General features: G+C 39.4%; 1 long non-coding RNA gene across 4 annotated transcripts in view; it reads right to left on the reverse strand.

Moving 5' to 3' along the window:
* LOC127490277 (uncharacterized) overlaps positions 1 to 17,200 on the reverse strand; it is a 122,381-nt gene that overhangs the window by 33,976 nt on the left and 71,205 nt on the right. The window contains exons 5-6 of one of the 4 annotated variants that reach the window (XR_011386348.1): positions 14,964 to 15,056; positions 1,912 to 5,768 (exon numbers count right to left, since the gene is read on the reverse strand). The exons of 1 other annotated variant lie outside the window; for it this stretch is intronic. This is a non-coding gene — a long non-coding RNA (uncharacterized lncRNA). Of the gene's footprint in view, positions 1 to 1,911; positions 5,769 to 14,963; positions 15,057 to 17,200 lie in introns of those variants that run through there. 2 more of the 4 variants (XR_011386351.1, XR_011386350.1) reach the window with 2 other exon arrangements.

Below are 17,200 nucleotides of genomic sequence, written 5' to 3' on the forward strand. Positions count from 1 at the left end.
AGTGTGTGCAGTGAATCTTGGAGCAGGGAGCCCCATATTGACAGCATTATCCCCAGTCTGGCACCTCAGCTGTGTCTTCAACAGACTTCATTGCTCCATCAGGCCAGCATTACTTCCTTTCTTCAAAATGGATCCCACATTAGTAAACCAAACACTGTAAAGTCCTCAGCTGGTGATGCTGGCTGGACTGCCATGGCAGAAAAGCAAAATGTGTCCCGAGAGCATGTGTCTGTTTCTTTTAAAATGAATTATTGCCTCTTCCAGACTGAAAGGTCCAGTGTATTCAACTGGCACCATGCGATGTTTTGATCTCCTGTAGAGATCATACCATTCTGGGGGAATTAATGTGGATCTCTGTTTCTGGCATATCAAATATTTCACTGGACCAGTAACTTGACCTTCCTTGGTAAGTGGAGGCAATCCTATTGAGTCTCTCCTTGACTCTATAGCTATTTCATTCATATGCTCATTGTGCTAGCTCTGGGAAGGTTAATGACAGAAACTGGCCACCACCAACTGACTTAGTGATATTTTGAAGGGGGTTATTTGGGTTCTCTTCCATGGTATGTGCTCTCTGGTAAATGTTGACATTTAGTACTAAGATCTTCAAATTTCATTCTAATCCTTGTCCACCCAAACCTGTCTACCCTAGACCTTCTTTTCCTGTCCTTCCAATTTTTATTCTTACCCCTTTACCTTCCAGTCAAGTCATTGGCCCTGCTCACAAGTCCATGCGCATTCTAACTTCAGGAAATGTTCTTTCCCACACGAAGAGAATGACTACATTCTCTGCCCGTTGAGAGGATTCTCCCTTGCCTCTGTTGTAAATGACTTTTTCTAAGTCAGAGTGTAATGCATCTTGGGTAACCTCTATCCATTTCCACCTTGTACCCACGTACCAAGCCAACCCATCTGCAAACCAAGCTTGGAATTTCCCCCCTCTTCTGTTAATTGGTTATAAGTGATCTCCCTAAATGGTGAAAGGTGTGAGTTGATAATGCTATTGAGTCAATAGCTACTTGCCCCTGTACCCATTAGTCCATTAAGTTTCTGCCATTCTCTTGGAATATGATAGCTTACTAGAGAGTTCTCTGGAAAAGATAATTGTGAAAGGAAAGGAAGCAAAACTGTGCTTAAGGAAACATGGGGCTGTGATGCATCTCATGAATGCCACAGCTGACCCATAGCGGTCTCATCGTCGACTGACTCTGTAGAGTTGGTCTGAGTTTAGACGAGGGGACCGGGTGCTTAGAGTCTTGTGTTGACCCATTATTAGAAGCAGGATATTCCAGGGAAGGGGTATAGTGGTGGTAAAGGCAGTTGTCTTCAACCAAGGCACTTCCAGAAGAGGGCTGACAGTGAGGACTGTCTGACAAATGTCCTTCCACAGCCGGGACACAAGTCCTTCATTCTGGAAGGTGAATGCAGGCAGCATATCATGGATTCCATTACCAAATGAAATATAGGATATCTTATATAATGTATCCTCAAAAGTGGAATCATGTTTTTCGTATCTTATTTTTTAAAACGGAGGCTTTTAGAAGCCTGTCGTATATTTAAATGAAGGATGGCAAAGAAAAGGAAGGGGGTAAAAAAATGGTCCTGCTGTACTCTAATTACAGAAGAGTACCACTAACCATTAGCATATTGAACAGACAACAGAACTCGGAGGAGAATCGTGTTTGTAGACTGATAAATGAGTCTGGAACAAACTATTTCCCACAAACTGCCTAAATGTAGCTCAGGCTATCATAAACGAGTTGCCCCAGGCTGGCTTCCCTGTTTCCACTGAAAAACAAGTGGCACTTCACATTCTGGAACTAATTCCAGCTCTTGCTCAGGAGCTCCAGGTATACTGTGGAACAGAATTCATCCATAATCAGTAATTATGCTCTTCCATTTCTTTTTTTTTTTTTTTGCTCTTCCATTTCAATATTTGATCTTGCACAAGATTTCATGCAAATAAGAGGATGAGTCTGATATACTTGTGCAGTGATAGATTTAATGCATGATGCCATTAAAAAGGTGGGAAGATAAATTTAATCAGAAATTTTAAAACTAGTCTCTTATCTGAGAGGCCTTCTCTGATTTCTTCATTAAAGTAGTACCTCCCTCATCATCCTATGTTTCCTTACATTTTTGTTTCTGCAATTATCACTCTTTGATATATTACATAACAGTATTTATTTTTTGTTATATATTTCCCATACCCATTTGAAATATAATTCATGAGAACAAAAAATTCATTTTCTCTGTTTATTGGAATGTTGCTAACACCTGGCACGTGCTCAATGAATGCTGGCTAAAGGGAAGGACCATTGAGTGTATGAGTCATGTTCTATTTGCTTAATCCATTTGTCTGCTTTTGGAAAATATATCGTTGTTAAAGTTAAGGTAATTAATTAAATTAATAATCAATGGTTTCTTTTAGTGAAAGCAGTACTAAAATTAGTATAAATTTTTCTCCGTAAGAATTTCTGAAGTTTGGGTCAGAAAAGTTACGTATGGGTAATATCTTATTAAGAACTTTCATTTCAGCAACCATTAACATCACGTTTCGTGAACTGATCTGACTTTGTGACACCTGATGCACTTGTACTATAGCATTAATAATCATGGTGGTAGTGATGACAACGACGACGATCTTGTTGGTAGTGGTCCATGTATCAGGTGGTATTCACTGAGCAGATTTTTGTTGGTCATTGTAGGATAGGGGTATTCTCAAAATAGAGGAAGAGAAGGGACTATCCTGGGATGGAATGCAGCCATATCTACTTGCTTACCTGTTTCAACGTCTGCCTGTCAGCACAGTGCAATGTTGCTAGCCAGTGCCAGCAAGCATATAGCTCACTATGTATGGGGAAGAAACGTTAGGTCTATTAAAGGAAACTAGTTGAACCTTATCAGTAACTGTGTACACAGGCACAATCTTATATCTATTCCTATAGCTTCTATGTAGCCTTAGAATACCCAGTCAAATGTACTTAACCTGAGAAGGGGGGCAAAGAAGCTAAAAGATATTTAACTGACGTCTCTCTTTGTTCAGAGCTCAGTCTTTAGAATGTGAATCCAACTGAGCCTCGTGCCAGCATGAATAAAGCAGTTTCCTGCTAAAGCCTCAGCCTCTCCTATTTCTGTTCAAGTTATCCCGCTACAATTGTGTTAAAAGTTTTGCATTCATTAACTTACTACAACTCTTTTAAATACAATTTACCATGTTACTGTAAGGAAACTGAGGACCAGAGAAGTATCTTTGTCTAAAGCCATTTACCTGGCTGGCTGTAGAACCAGCATTTGAATTGGGGTAAGACTTAAGCCAGAGCCTGTGATCCGAACTGCTTTGACAGCCTGAGGCAGTGGTGAGCAGAGAAAAGGGAGAGAGAGGAGATACAACTTGAAGGAAGAGAAAGTCCAAAATTGTGGATGGAGATAGGAGAGAATGTTTGAGGGTGGTCTGGAAACTTGTTGGACACACATGTAACCACAAGGCAGGAAGAAACAGTGAAAGTGCCAGCATGATTGGAAGGTTCATGGAAACAGAGGAGGAGACCCAGGCTTGCGGGCACATGGGTAGGTTATAGATGAGGTTCTATTTCACCTGAGTCTGAGAAGCAGAGGAAGGACAGATCAGAAGTATGCCAGAACATAAATGTTGTTACATAAAGGAAGGTTTGTCATATATCTAAGTGATGTAGTAAGAAGTTACAGTGGTTAATCAGAGCTTATTCTCTAAGTAGGATACTGTGGTATTTCTATATTTACCATCCATCGTAAATACAGATGCTCATTGATTCCTAATGGAATTATATCCCAACAAATCTGTCATTAACTCGAAAATATTAAGTCAAAACTGCATTTAATACACCTGACAAACATCCTATCTTAGTCTAGTGCACAATATGCTCAGAACACTTAACATTAGCCTACAGTCAGGGGGATATCATCTGACACAGTCGATTTTGTAATAATCCATTGAATATCTCCTATAATTTATTGAATGCCGTAATGAAAGGGGAAAACAGAGTGGCTGTATGAGTATTCACCATTTAATGCATGCAGCTGAAAGCACACTGGGCATGAAGAATATTTGAATCATCAAATGAAAATTAGCTGCTGACTGATGAGGATGCTACAGTGACAGGCTCATCAATTTTTCTGTGGATGAAGCTTGAGAATTGCTGGTAGAAGGCACTGGAACATCCACGTTGGTGAATGGTTTAGCAGGCATAGTGTTCTCTGGCAAGATATCACACTTTGTGCAGTTTGTTCTTTTCATTAGACATGTCTCCATCGCAAGCAAGCACGCCCTGTGTCTGCCTGGAACTCTTGGAAATCTCTTCTAATTGACATCCACGTCTTCTTATATGCATATGCCACTGCTGATAGTAACACATGCCTCCACTAGTTTCTCTCCTGTGAATTTTCTTGGTGCCTTGGGTGTAGCTTCTTTCTCTGCCTCAATTTCTTTACTTTCTTCTTCCTCCAGTTTGATCCGCTCTTCACTGGAAGGCTTTTTATCCTCAATGCCAACAAGCTCATGAATATTCTCTTCATAGATATACAGTTCTAGCTGTTTCCCAAGCACTAATATCTTGTTACTTACTGTTTCTTCAACAGCAGAATCTTTGTTAAAGCCTTTGAATATGTTCACATAAATTTGCAAACTTTCTCATAAATGTCATCCATGCATTTCTGTGTGATTCCTCCCCCATGTTGAAGCAGTGTTCCAAATAACATTTAGCATGTGAAAAACTTTCCAAAACTCTCAGAACAGTTAGCCAGATTCAGTTGCTGCAAAAGCTTGTACAGACATTTGGTGTACATAGTAAACTTTGACCTTAACTATTGTGCCTTGGTCCACTGGTTGAATAAGTATGGTTGTGTTCAGCAGCAAACACACAGCTGTTACATCAGGATGTGTGTTGCCAATGTGCCTTGGATACCCTGGAGTGTTATCTGAGATCAGAGGAATCTTGAACAGGGTGTTGTTTTGCCTACAATATTTTCATGCCTGCAGACTAAAATAGTTCAAAAGCAAGTCTTCAAGCGATGCTGATATTACGCAGGCTTTCTTGTTACAGTAATAATCACCAGGAAGCATATGCTTGCTCACTTTCTTGAGTGCTCTAGGATCTCAGAGTGGTAGGTTAGGAAAGGCTTTCATTTGACCCTGAAACAGATTCCTGGCAAGGTCTTGGACTCTTGGTTGATGCATGGCGTTCTGGCGTACACTTCCAGAACAAGATTGCATCATTGACATTCAATATTTATTCTGACAAATATTTCTCATCCACAATTATCCCATGCAGCTTTTCCTGAAGAAGTTTGGCAACTTCAGCATTGCCTTCTCACCCCTGATTTTCACGTTGTAAAAAATGTGATGCTTTTTGAAGTTTTGGAACAACCCATGACTTGCTCTAAACATTTGCATATCCCTGGGATCATCAGTAGGCTTTTTGAGTGTATAAAAAGACTCATTGCCTGAGCCTGGATTGTCAGTAGGCCAAATGATATGCATCTCTGTATCTGGTCTTCCAACCACATGACAAGTATCATCAATCAGTCCAGCCCTTTTCTTCATCATGACAATGGATCTGATGATTTCACTGCATCATTGAGTCACTGCTTATTCTTTAAGACAGTCAAGACAGTCTCTACTGCAAAGATCCTAACTCGTTTGCAATGACCACTCCTGGATGCTCCTTCCATGTGGGCAATCATCTTGAGTTTCATTGCAAGATTAATTGCCTTCCTCTTCTCCCCAGGAGCTAGAGAAACAGATGGGCATTTTGAAGGAATGATGAGATGTGAAAATACAAAACAAAATATCCAAAAAGGCTTGCAACACAGTACACTGGAAACAATTAGCTGTTTACCTTCATGATTACCTGGCTGAAATGGGAGCTGGGGTTCAATGCTTCTGCCCAGCATCCTGAAAGAGTTTTGTATCATTAGCCCAGGAAAAATCTAGATTGAAAATTTGAAATATGGTTTTGTTTTTTACTGAAAATGTATGTTTGTGCACCACCACATAGTCAAAAAACCAAGTTGGGGACCATCTATAGTAGTTTATAGTATATATGTAGTATATATGTATTTCTATAGAGTATTACATATACTGTAAGTAGTATACTACAGTAAATTGGAAAGCTTTTGAAAAACTCATGAGCCTAAAAAAATATTTCTTTCAAGAATTTTGTCAAACTAAAAATTGTGGAATGATAGAAGTAGTTTTTTCCTCCAGCAATTCAGATTCCTTATTCCTATATGCCCTTTCCCTAAATTCATTAATTGTTCACACTTTCCATTTTTGCTTTCTTGATCTCTCTCCCTCATATATATGCAGTAGTCTCTATCTGTGGGTGATTGGTTTCAGGACACCCTATGGCTATCAAAATTTGTGGATGCTCAAGTCCCTAATATAAAATGATATAGTTTGCATGTTTACTGTAAATAATCATAAGAATACTTATGATAATGAATAAAATATAAATGTTATGTAAATAGTGGTTATATGGTATTATTAAGGTTAAAATAGACAAAAGTCTATAGTGTTCATTACAGGCACAATTTTTTTCTGAATATTTTCAATCCTGGGTTGAGTTTGTGGCTTTAATAGTCATGGACACAGCCGGCGCCGCGGCTCACTAGGCTAATCCTCCGCCTAGCGGCGCCAGCACACTGGGTTCTAGTCCCGGTCGGGGCGCCGGATTCTGTCCCGGTTGCCCCTCTTCCAGGCCAGCTCTCTGCTGTGGCCAGGGAGTGCAGTGGAGGATGGCCCAGGTGCTTGGGCCCTGCACCCCATGGGAGACCAGGAAAAACACCTGGCTCCTGGCTCCTGCCATCGGATCAGTGCGGTGCGCCGTCTGCAGCGCGCCAGCCGCGGCGGCCATTGGAGGGTGAGCCAACGGCAAAAGGAAGACCTTTCTCTCTGTCTCTCTCTCTCACTGTCCACTCTGCCTGTCAAAAAAAAAAAAAATAGTCATGGACACAGAAATCCAGCTCCATACCTACATACACACATATATATAACACACATATGTGTACATAGGCATACACACATATGTATAATCATTATTATAGCTAAACATCTAAATCATTTGAGATTAAGTTTCAAACTTAGTGTCTCTTAAAATTTTTATTTATTGTGCAGGCATTTGACACAGCTGTTAAATAAAAATTTACAATAAATAAATCTACACAGCCATAAAAAAGAATGAAATCCTGTATTTTGCAGGATTTTGCAGGCTGAAGCCAGGACCACAGAACTCATTTCAGGTCTCCCTCATGTGTGGCAGGAACTCAACTACTTGAGACATCGCCTTGGACATTCAAGGAATATAACAAGTGTTTTCCATGGGGCTGGCGCTGTGGTGCACTAGGTTAATCCTCCGCCTGCAGCGCCAGCATCCCATGTGGGCGCTGGTTCTAGTCCCGGTTGTTCCTCTTCCAGTCCAGCTCTCTGATGTGGCCTAGGATAGCAGTGGAGGATGGCCCAGGTGCTTGGGCCCCTGCACCTGCATGAGAGACCAGGAAGAAACACCTGTCTCCTGGCTTCGGATCAGCACAGCTCTGTCTGTTTCGGCCTTTTGGGGAGTGAACCAACAGAAGGAAGACCTTTCTCTCTGTGTCTCTCTCTCACTGTCTGTAATTCTATCTGTCAAAAACAAACAAACAAACAAACAAACCTTGGGCTCACATCTCTTTAAAAAAAAAAAAAAAGAGTTTTCCATTTGCAAACTTGAGAGATTGATGCATGAGTCCAGAGATAGAATTGAGGCACAGCATCACAATATCTGCTACAATTGCTATTTTGGTTTTCCCTTGTAAGATCAAATATGTTTCCCTTGTAAGATCAAATATGTAAGATCAAAATGTTAGAATGTATAGGTTCACAGACTGTCAACTCTGAGAGGGACCTCAAATTTCACACATTTTTTGTTGAGACACTTAGCACAAATTCATAGACATCCTAAATGTCACTTCATCAAGGTACCAAAAAATAGTGAAGATATTTCCTATGCTCCAGGTCCTCACACTCTAACCTTCTTAATTGTTTCATAATGAAGCTTACGGGGAAGTGTTCTGGGTGGTCCATGCCTTACTGTGAGTGTGTTAGTGTACCCTGCACCAAATACTGCCTCTGAGACATCCTAGAAGAGGCAACCAGCTACAAACAGATGCTCATTCTGTTTGTTTCTTCTGCCAAGGTAAAACAAAAAGTGAATTTGTTTAATTGGGGAAAACGAAGCTATTGCATAGAAACCAGGAGTTAAGGTGGAAACATCACAGTCACTACCCAGGACAGTTGAAATTAAGCGCTGCCTGGAGGCAGGGAATTGAATCAGTGACCTGGCAATGTCCCCATCAGCTCTTTAACTCTGGAACTGAATTGAGAAAGTATTATTGTTTTTAATTGGTTCGCATTCGACCTTATTAAAAGTTTAAGTGTGTCTTTACTCTAACCTTTTATCCTCTTGACATTTCTTTCCTTGTATTTTATAGGTCCTTTTGTCTTCCTTCATCATAATTTTCCCTTTATACCGTACTCTGTTTCCTTCTGGGGTAAATGGTCTATCTTCTTGCCATTTATTAAAGGGACAACAGCAAAATATTCTTGAGGAGGGAGATTGCCTTTATTACCTGAGTTACTGAGAGACTTATATGAGGCAATTATTTCCCACTCCTCTGAGACTGTAGCCATGTATATTTAATAATAATTGTGTGGAAGTGTTTGTCTTTATACTGTAATCTGTTTGAGAGCATGCATGCTTCTGTTCATCTTTGTTTCCCTAACACCTGGCACAGTTCCTAACCCAATAAGCTCTCAATAAATGTTTGTTGAATGAATTAGGAATAGACAATCTATTATAATTATTTATCCAAGTATCTATGTTTCACTAGATTGAATTCAAAGATAGGGATAAAGTTTTATTAATTCTGTACTACTATTAGTTCCTGTATAAACTCTTTATGGAGTAGGCACTCAGGACATTGAAGATGAAAAAAGGAATGAGACAGAGTAGAAGGGACTCTGCGTCATTACTGAAGAGTTGTGGCGAAGCTCTTTTCAAAATTACTTTTCTTCCATACTTGTCATTAATGTGGGTAATTCCGCTGTTTGCTTATGTACTGTGTCCTGCTTAAAAGGCTTTTTGATGGAATAATTCCATAATTTAGTAAGAACTCAAGGTCATTTTTAGAAATGCAATTACTTCTTCACAGAATGAGCGGACTGGCTACCTGAGGGGAAAGGAAATGATTACAGTGGGCAAAGGACACGGAAGGAGGAGAACTTTGGGACTTGTGTGATGTTGCTTGAGATCAAACCCCAGTTACATGGTAATGCAGCCTGGTGTATGAGTACTAAAACCAGAAGGGAAATCTATGTGCAACAGGATCTCTGTAGAACTAAAGGGAAAACAAGTAAAATAAGACAACTGTATGAATGAGAGGCTTCATTACTCATCAAAGAAATGAACCAAACTTCCAAATGTATCTTAGGAATGTGGTATGTACTATGGTTATAACAATAAATGGTGAAATGCCATCTCACTACTCCAAGTGATCAATTTCAGTTCACAATTGATCATACTGATAGGTCTAAGAGTCAAAGGGATCACATAAACAAGACTAGTGTCTGATAATACTAACTGATAGAATAAAAAAGGGAGAGAACGATCCAACACAGGAAGCAGGATACACAGCAGACTCATAGAATGGCAGATGTCCTAAACAGCACTCTGGCCTCAGAATCAGCCCTTAAGGCATTCGGATCTGGCTGAAGAGCCCATGGGAGTATTTTAGGCATGGAAAGCCAAGACACTGGCAAAAAACAAACAATCAAACAACAACAACAAAAAAAAACTAAATGAAAGATCTCTGCAAGTGAGATCCCAGTGGAAAGAATGGGCCATCAAAGAAGGAGGCACCTTTCTCCGAAGGGAGGAGAGAACTTCCACTTTGACTATGATCTTGTCTAAATAAGATCGAAGTCGGCAAACTCAAAAAGCTTCCATAGCCTTGGCAACTCATGACTAGAGCCTAGGGAGATTACTGACCCCATAAACAAGAGTGTCAATTTGTTAAGTAAACAACAGGAGTCACTGTGCACTTACTCCTCATGTAGGATCTCTGTCCTTAATGTGTTGTTCAATGTGAATTAATGCTATAACTAGTACTGAAACAGTATTTTACACTTTATGTTCTGTGTGGGTGCAAACTGATGAAATCTTTACTTAATATATACTGAATTGATCTTCTGTATATAAAGATAATTGAAAATGAATCTTGATGTGAATGGAATAGGAGAGGGAGTGGGAGTTGGGAGGGGTGCAGGTGGGAGGGAAGTTATGGGGGGGGAAGCCATTGTAATCCATAAACTGTACTTTGGAAATTTATATTTACTAAATAAAGTTAAAAAAAAAACAATAAATGGTGAATAGTTTCCCAATGCTAAAATGTTTAACAGCCTGTACAGGTGAGCAATATTGAGTAAACTCACAAAAACCCTACATATTTATGGTTAGAAAAGTGATATGAAGGCAGAAATTCCAGGTGTAATGTGCAGAGAACAATGAGACCAACAGTCTGAAAGGAAGGCCAGGGATAACTGTCCTGAGATCTCCTAAGACAACATTTGAGTTAAAAGGGGGGGGGGTGCATTAGCAATGCAGAAAGGAAAGAAAAGGAGGTTTAGATAGAAGTGAGAGCTTATAAAAAGGCTCCAAAGCCGGAAGAGTTGGAGCATTCCTGGAACTAAAAGATTGTAGTAGTTGTATATTAGTGAGAAAGGGGCAAATGTCCTCAATAAAATCATAGGAGAAAGCAAAAGCATGAAACAAATTATTCAGTGCCTGAATACTGAGGAGTTTGGATTTTATTTTAACAGTAAGACATTGAATAATTTAACCAATTCATAAGAGGGATAGCACTCAATTTATTTTTTTTTTAAATCATTGTGGAAGACAGCAAATCAGGAAGCCACACTTCCACAGAAACAGGCAAATAACAACACAGCAATCAAAGTAGCTTTGTAGTAATGCTAGAAATCACTGAAGGATCTGCACAACGTAGTGAATGCCCAACTATGGAAAAAGGCATTGTCAAAAGGTAGGAAATGCTGTGACTTTTCTGTTCACTCGTCCCCTGGTGTGCCAAGTGAGGAAGCAGACTATTTCCTGGTCACCCCTTCAGGATGGGGAAAATGGTAGAATTTGCTTGGAACTTTCTGGCTTGTATGGATTCTGAAGGACTGGCTTGTCTCACCTGACTTGGAGACCATTGATGGGAATAATGGCATAGTTTAGATAGCAGGTTGAAGGTTGCCCAAATCAAAGAAGGAGACACTCTTTTCTGAAGGGAGAGAACATCTTCTTTGCTTATAGCTGTGTCCAAATAACGATGGAGTCTATGGTCACAAAAGGCCTCTATAGCCCTGGCAGCTCACGACAAGAGCCTTGGATTATCACTGATGTCATGAAAAAGAGTGTTAATTGTTAAAGGAACAACAGTAGTCACTGTGCACTTGCTCCCCAGGTAGGACCTCTGTCCCTATTGAATTGCAATATGAGAATCGACTGCAAATTCTTTCCCCAAACTGTACTCTATATATTGGGTGTGGGTGTGAGGGCAAATTGTTGAACTTTATGATTAGCATAGAGATGGTCCTCTATATATAAAGTCATACTAAAAATGATCCATAATGAAGAAGGAGATGGGAGAGGGAATGGGAGGTGGGAAGGAAGTGAGGTGGGGAGCATGAGGGAAAGAACCACTGTATTCCTAAAATTGTATCTATGTAAAAATACATTCATTAAATAAAAAAATACTATTGATTAAAAAAAGACCTATGAGTGCCCAGTGGAGGAATACAATAGAACATTGAAGGCCCTGAGAAAGAGCAGGTGTAGAACTCAAGGGAAATGAGGACATTTGAGAGCAGGCAAGCATAGAAGGGAATCCAGAGAAGAAGAATACCCAAGAAAGGCTGAAAAAGATCTTCAGCATTCAAAGTGGTACGGATAGTAAAGGTCTTCCCCAGCACAGAGCCAGTATCCAAAGAATGGGTGATGTGGCTGATTCTTTCAAAGGCCCAATATTCAATAGGAGATCATGAATCATGCAAAGAGGAAAACTGTGCACGCAGAAGAACAAAACAAATATCCAGAAACTGGTTTCAAGTCTATTTAATAAAGATTATGAGAGCTGGTTCTAGTCCTGGCTACTTTACGTTTCTGGTACAGTTTTCTCCTGATGTGATGAGCGGCAACAGATGATGGCCTAAGTGCCATCTTGGGAACCTGCCACCCAAGTGGGAGACCTGGGTGGAGTTCTACACTCCTGGCTTTATCCTGGTCTAGTTGTGGGCATCTGGGGAGTGAAGCTGCAGATGGAAGGTCTCTTTCTCTCTGTCTTCCATTCTGCCTTTCTAATAAATATTTTTAAAAATTCCATGTCTGGCAAAATTGAATGAGAGACAAGATACTTTCAGATATACAGAAGCTGATGGAGCCAATTGCCATTAGACCTTTATACAAGACACACTAAAAGGAGTTCTTCAGTATTTATCCAGGGTGCAAGATAATAACTCAAAACCATACAAAAATAAATTTCTCTAGAAAAGCTGACTACTTAGACAAATATAAAAGCTATATTGTTTAAATTTGGTTCATAACTCTTTTTATTGCTTTATAATATTTAAAAGGCAGAAACATAAAAATAATCATAATTCTATATATTTAATGGATATAGTAAAGAAGTAGCATTTTTGGTACTCATTTGAAGTTTTCAATTTAAAATAGATTACTAACTTTAAGATGTTATGTGTAAGTCCCATGCTAGTCACAAAGAAATTATCTATAGAATACACACAAAAGGGAATCAAAACATGTCACTATAAAAACTCACAAATCATAAAGGAAAGCAGTAAGGGATGAAAGAAGGGTATGAAGGCTATAAGGCATTCAGAAAATAAATAACAAATGACAATAGTGAGTGCTTCCCTATCATTAACTACTTGAAATCTAAATGGATTAAACTCTCCAATCAAAAGATACAGACTATTAGACTGACAGATGGGTTAATAAAAAATAGGTTCCAGGTATATGTTATCTACAAGAGAATCATTTTATATCTAAGAGCATACATTGGTTGATAGTTCAAAGGATGGTAAAAGATGTTCCAAGAAAAGAATAGCCAAACTAGAGCAGAGGCAGCTATACTAGTATCAAATCAAGTTGTGTTGAAATAAAAAACTGTTCAAGTAAGAAAAAAAGGATAATATGTGAATGATAAAAGGGTGAATTCACGAAGAAGATATAATAACCATAAATATATATACACTAAACATTAGAGCTCCTAACTATGAAATTAAAAATTATCAGAAATCAAAAACCCTATAACAATAGTAGTGGACTTTAATACCCCACTGTCAACAGTGGATGGAAAGAGTGAACAGAAAATCAATAAGGAAAAAGAGAACTTGAATATAACTATAAACAAATTGGACCTAACAGACATACACACTCAGCCCAACAGCATCAAGATATTCTATTTCTCCTTTACAATTGGAACATTCTCTAGGATCAGCCATATGTTAAGCCACAAAGCAAGCCCGAATATATTTTTAAATATTAAAATAATAGAATCTTTCTGATTATAATGGAATTACAGTAAAAATCATAAGCCAAAGAAAAATGGAAAATCCATGTGTATGAAAAATTAAACAAAGCACTGTTTAAACAACCAATGGGCCCAATATGAAAGCAGAGGGAAAATAGAAAATACTTTCAGACAAATGACAATGAAAACACAATATTACCAGGGCTGGCGCTGTGGCACAGCAGGTTAAAACCCCGGCCTACAGTGCCAGCATCCTTTTTATGGGTGCAAGTTCCAGTCCTGGCTGTTCCACTTCTGATCCAGCTCCCGGCTAACACACCTGGAAAAGCAGTGGAGGATGGCCCAAGTGATTGGGCCCTGCACCCACATGGGAGAGATGGAAGAAGCTCTTGGCTCCTGGCTTCTAATCTGCTCAGCTCTGGCCATTGCGCCATTTGGGGAGTGAAACATCAGATGAAAGACCTCTCTCTCTCTCTACATCTGTAACACTTTCAAATAAATAAAATAAATTTTAAAAATGAAAATATAATACACCAAAATTTGAGATGCAATAAAAACCATGTTCAGAGGAAAATGTATTAACTATAAATATATACATTTTAAAATGAAGATTATCAATTGTCTAAGTTACTCTTAAGAAAATATAAAAAGAACAATCTAAATACAAATTACTAAAGAGGAAAACAATAGAGAAAATAAATCAAAAATTTTTTTATAAATGATCAAAAAATTGGCAATCCTTTATCTAGATTGACTAACAAAATGGGTGGGGGTAGCACTGTGGCACAGCAGATTAAAGCCCTGGCCTTAAGAGCTGGCATCTCATATGGGCGCTGGTTCTAGTCCCAGCTGCTCTTCTTCCGATCCAGCTCTCTGCTATGGCCTGGGATAGCAATAGTGGATGGCCCAAGTTCTTGGGCTCCTGCACCCACGTGGGACACCAGAAGAAGCTCCTGGTTCCTGGCTTTGGCTTGGCACAGCTCCGGCCATTGCAGCCATCTGAGAAGTGAACCAGCAGATGGAAGACCTCTCTCTGTCTCTACCTCTCTCTGTAACTCTGTCTTTTAAATAAATAAAATAAATCTTAGGAAAAAAATAAGAGAACATAAATAACTTAAATCAGAACTGAAAGGAGGAACATGGCAACAGTTTTACAAAAATAAAATTGCAAGAGAGTAAAATAACCTATATGAAATGGACAAATTCTTGGAAACAAATAACCTGCCAATGTTGACTCATAAAGACATAAAGAATGTTAAAAGTTTATAACTGATCAGTGCTTGAATCAATAATCTAATAGTATGCATAGATTTTAAAAAATTACACCAAAATAAACTTACTTTTAGTTCCATTTTCCATGAACTTTTTGAAGTATTCTGCAATGTGCTTTTACTGCTCAATGTTATGTATTTGAGAGGAGCTGTTTTGAGTTGCTGAAGTAAAAATTATGATTTGTTGATATTGTTATTTCTATGTAGAGAATATATATAATTATATAATAGTATAAATATAGTACTTCATAAATATCCCTGCTGTGTAGCTTGTATGAATAACATTTCCTAATCAAAGACACTTATAAACTTTATTTCGCAATGATAATTGGATTCTGTTTAGAGCACAAACTGAGAAAATCACTGGTAGAAAGAGGAGCCTCTTTTTTATGAATAATTTATGTTTCTGTCTTAATTCAGATAATTTTTTGGACTGTATCCAATGTCAATTTTCATAAAAATATACCAGTTGCATAACCACTTGCCATTTTGCCTTAGCTTAAGGAGTTATTAGGAATGAATAAATCTTTAAGTTTTTTCTCTCCTTGGAAAAAGTTTCTGAATTACTGAGAGAAAATGCTCCCAAGGATCTTAATGCCCAGGTTCCAGTGACCCCATGTAATGTTGTAGGAACTGGGCTTTCATAACATAATAATTGTCCCAGAATAGTCTATGTATCATTTCCTTTCATCGCTTCTACAGTCTTTCAGAAATAACATTATTTCCTCCTTATTCAAATGAGGTAACCAGAGCACAGAGGTTTCTGAATCACCCAAGGTCACATAGGTACATGAGAGACTTAAAATTTAAGGCCAGGTCTTTCTTCCTCAAGAGGCTGTGTTTTTTCACTCCCTGCCAATGCAGTTCTGTCTTCCAAAAAACTGTAAAAGTCCAGCTTTAGAAAAAAAAAATATCTAGCTTACTTTCTTTTCCCATCTTATTTTCACAAAGAGAGCTGTTTTTTTTATTCTAACTGTTGTTGTTTGTGGGTATTGTGCATTTTTTTTTTTTTGACAGGCAGAGTGGACAGTGAGAGAGAGAGACAGAGAGAAAGGTCTTCCTTTGCCGTTGGTTCACCCTCCAATGGCCGCTGCGGCCGGCGCACCGCGCTGATCCGATGGCAGGAGCCAGGAGCCAGGTGCCTTTCCTGGTCTCCCATGGGGTGCAGGGCCCAAGCACCTGGGCCATCCACTGCACTCCCTGGCCACAGCAGAGGGCTGGCCTGGAAGAGGGGCAACTGGGACAGAATCCGGTGCCCCGACCTGGACTAGAATCCGGTGTGCCGACTAGAACCCGGTGTGCCGGCGCAGCAAGGCGGAGGATTAGCCTAGTGAGCCGCGGCGCCGGCCGGTATTGTGCATATTTTTATTGGCTGGGATTACATCTCTGTTTGAGGGTTAAAACACTGTATGCCACAAGGCCAGTGCTGTGCCTTAGTGGGTAAAGCCACCGCCTGGAGTGCCAGAATCCCACATGGGCACCGGTTTAAATCCCAGCTGCTCCACTTCTGATCCAGCTCTGTTATGACCTGGGAAAGCAGTGGAGGATGGCCCAAGTCCCTGCACCTGCGCGGGAGACCCAGAGGAAGCGCCTGGCTCCTGGCTTCAGATTGCCACAGCTTCGGCTGTTGCAGCCATCTGGGGAGCGAACCAGTGGATGGAAGACCTCTCTCTCTCTCTGTCTCTTCCTCTCTATAACTTTGCCTTTCAAATAAATAAATCAAATCTTTAAAAATAACTGAGTGCCTTTTCAAACTGATATTGGATAGTTCTATCTGCAGTTATCAGCTTTTCCAGAATGTTGTCTTCATCTTCTCCCTGTCATATACATACATATTTATTTCATTGTTTAGCTCTTTGTTTCCATGGCATTTTCCTATCCTTCCATCCCTAACTCCTTCATTGTCCTGATTCAGCATAGCTTATGGTATTAGTAATATCTACTCTTTATTCTTATTTTGTAAATTTAGTATCAAATTAGAAAACAAATATATAAAGGCTTTTTGAGGTATGATGAGCTATCCAAGTGAGAGAGCTCTAGAAATCTACATGGATGCCAGGCAGCCTATGATGGGGTTACAGTCCCATAAACCCATTATAAGCTGGAAAATGCCATAAGTAGAAATGCATTGAATCCATCTAACCTACCAAGCATCCCAGCTCAGCAAACAATGCACTGTAGTGCATTGGCTGTTTTCCCTCATGCTGTTGTTGTTGATTAGGAGCTGCACCCACTGCCACTGCCAAATTTCAGAAGAGGGTATCAGATATTGCTAGTCTGACATTCAAAGTGTGAAGTACACTTGC

This window comes from Oryctolagus cuniculus, chromosome 2 (genome assembly GCF_964237555.1).
Source record: "Oryctolagus cuniculus chromosome 2, mOryCun1.1, whole genome shotgun sequence".
Taxonomy (NCBI): Eukaryota; Metazoa; Chordata; class Mammalia; order Lagomorpha; family Leporidae; genus Oryctolagus; species Oryctolagus cuniculus.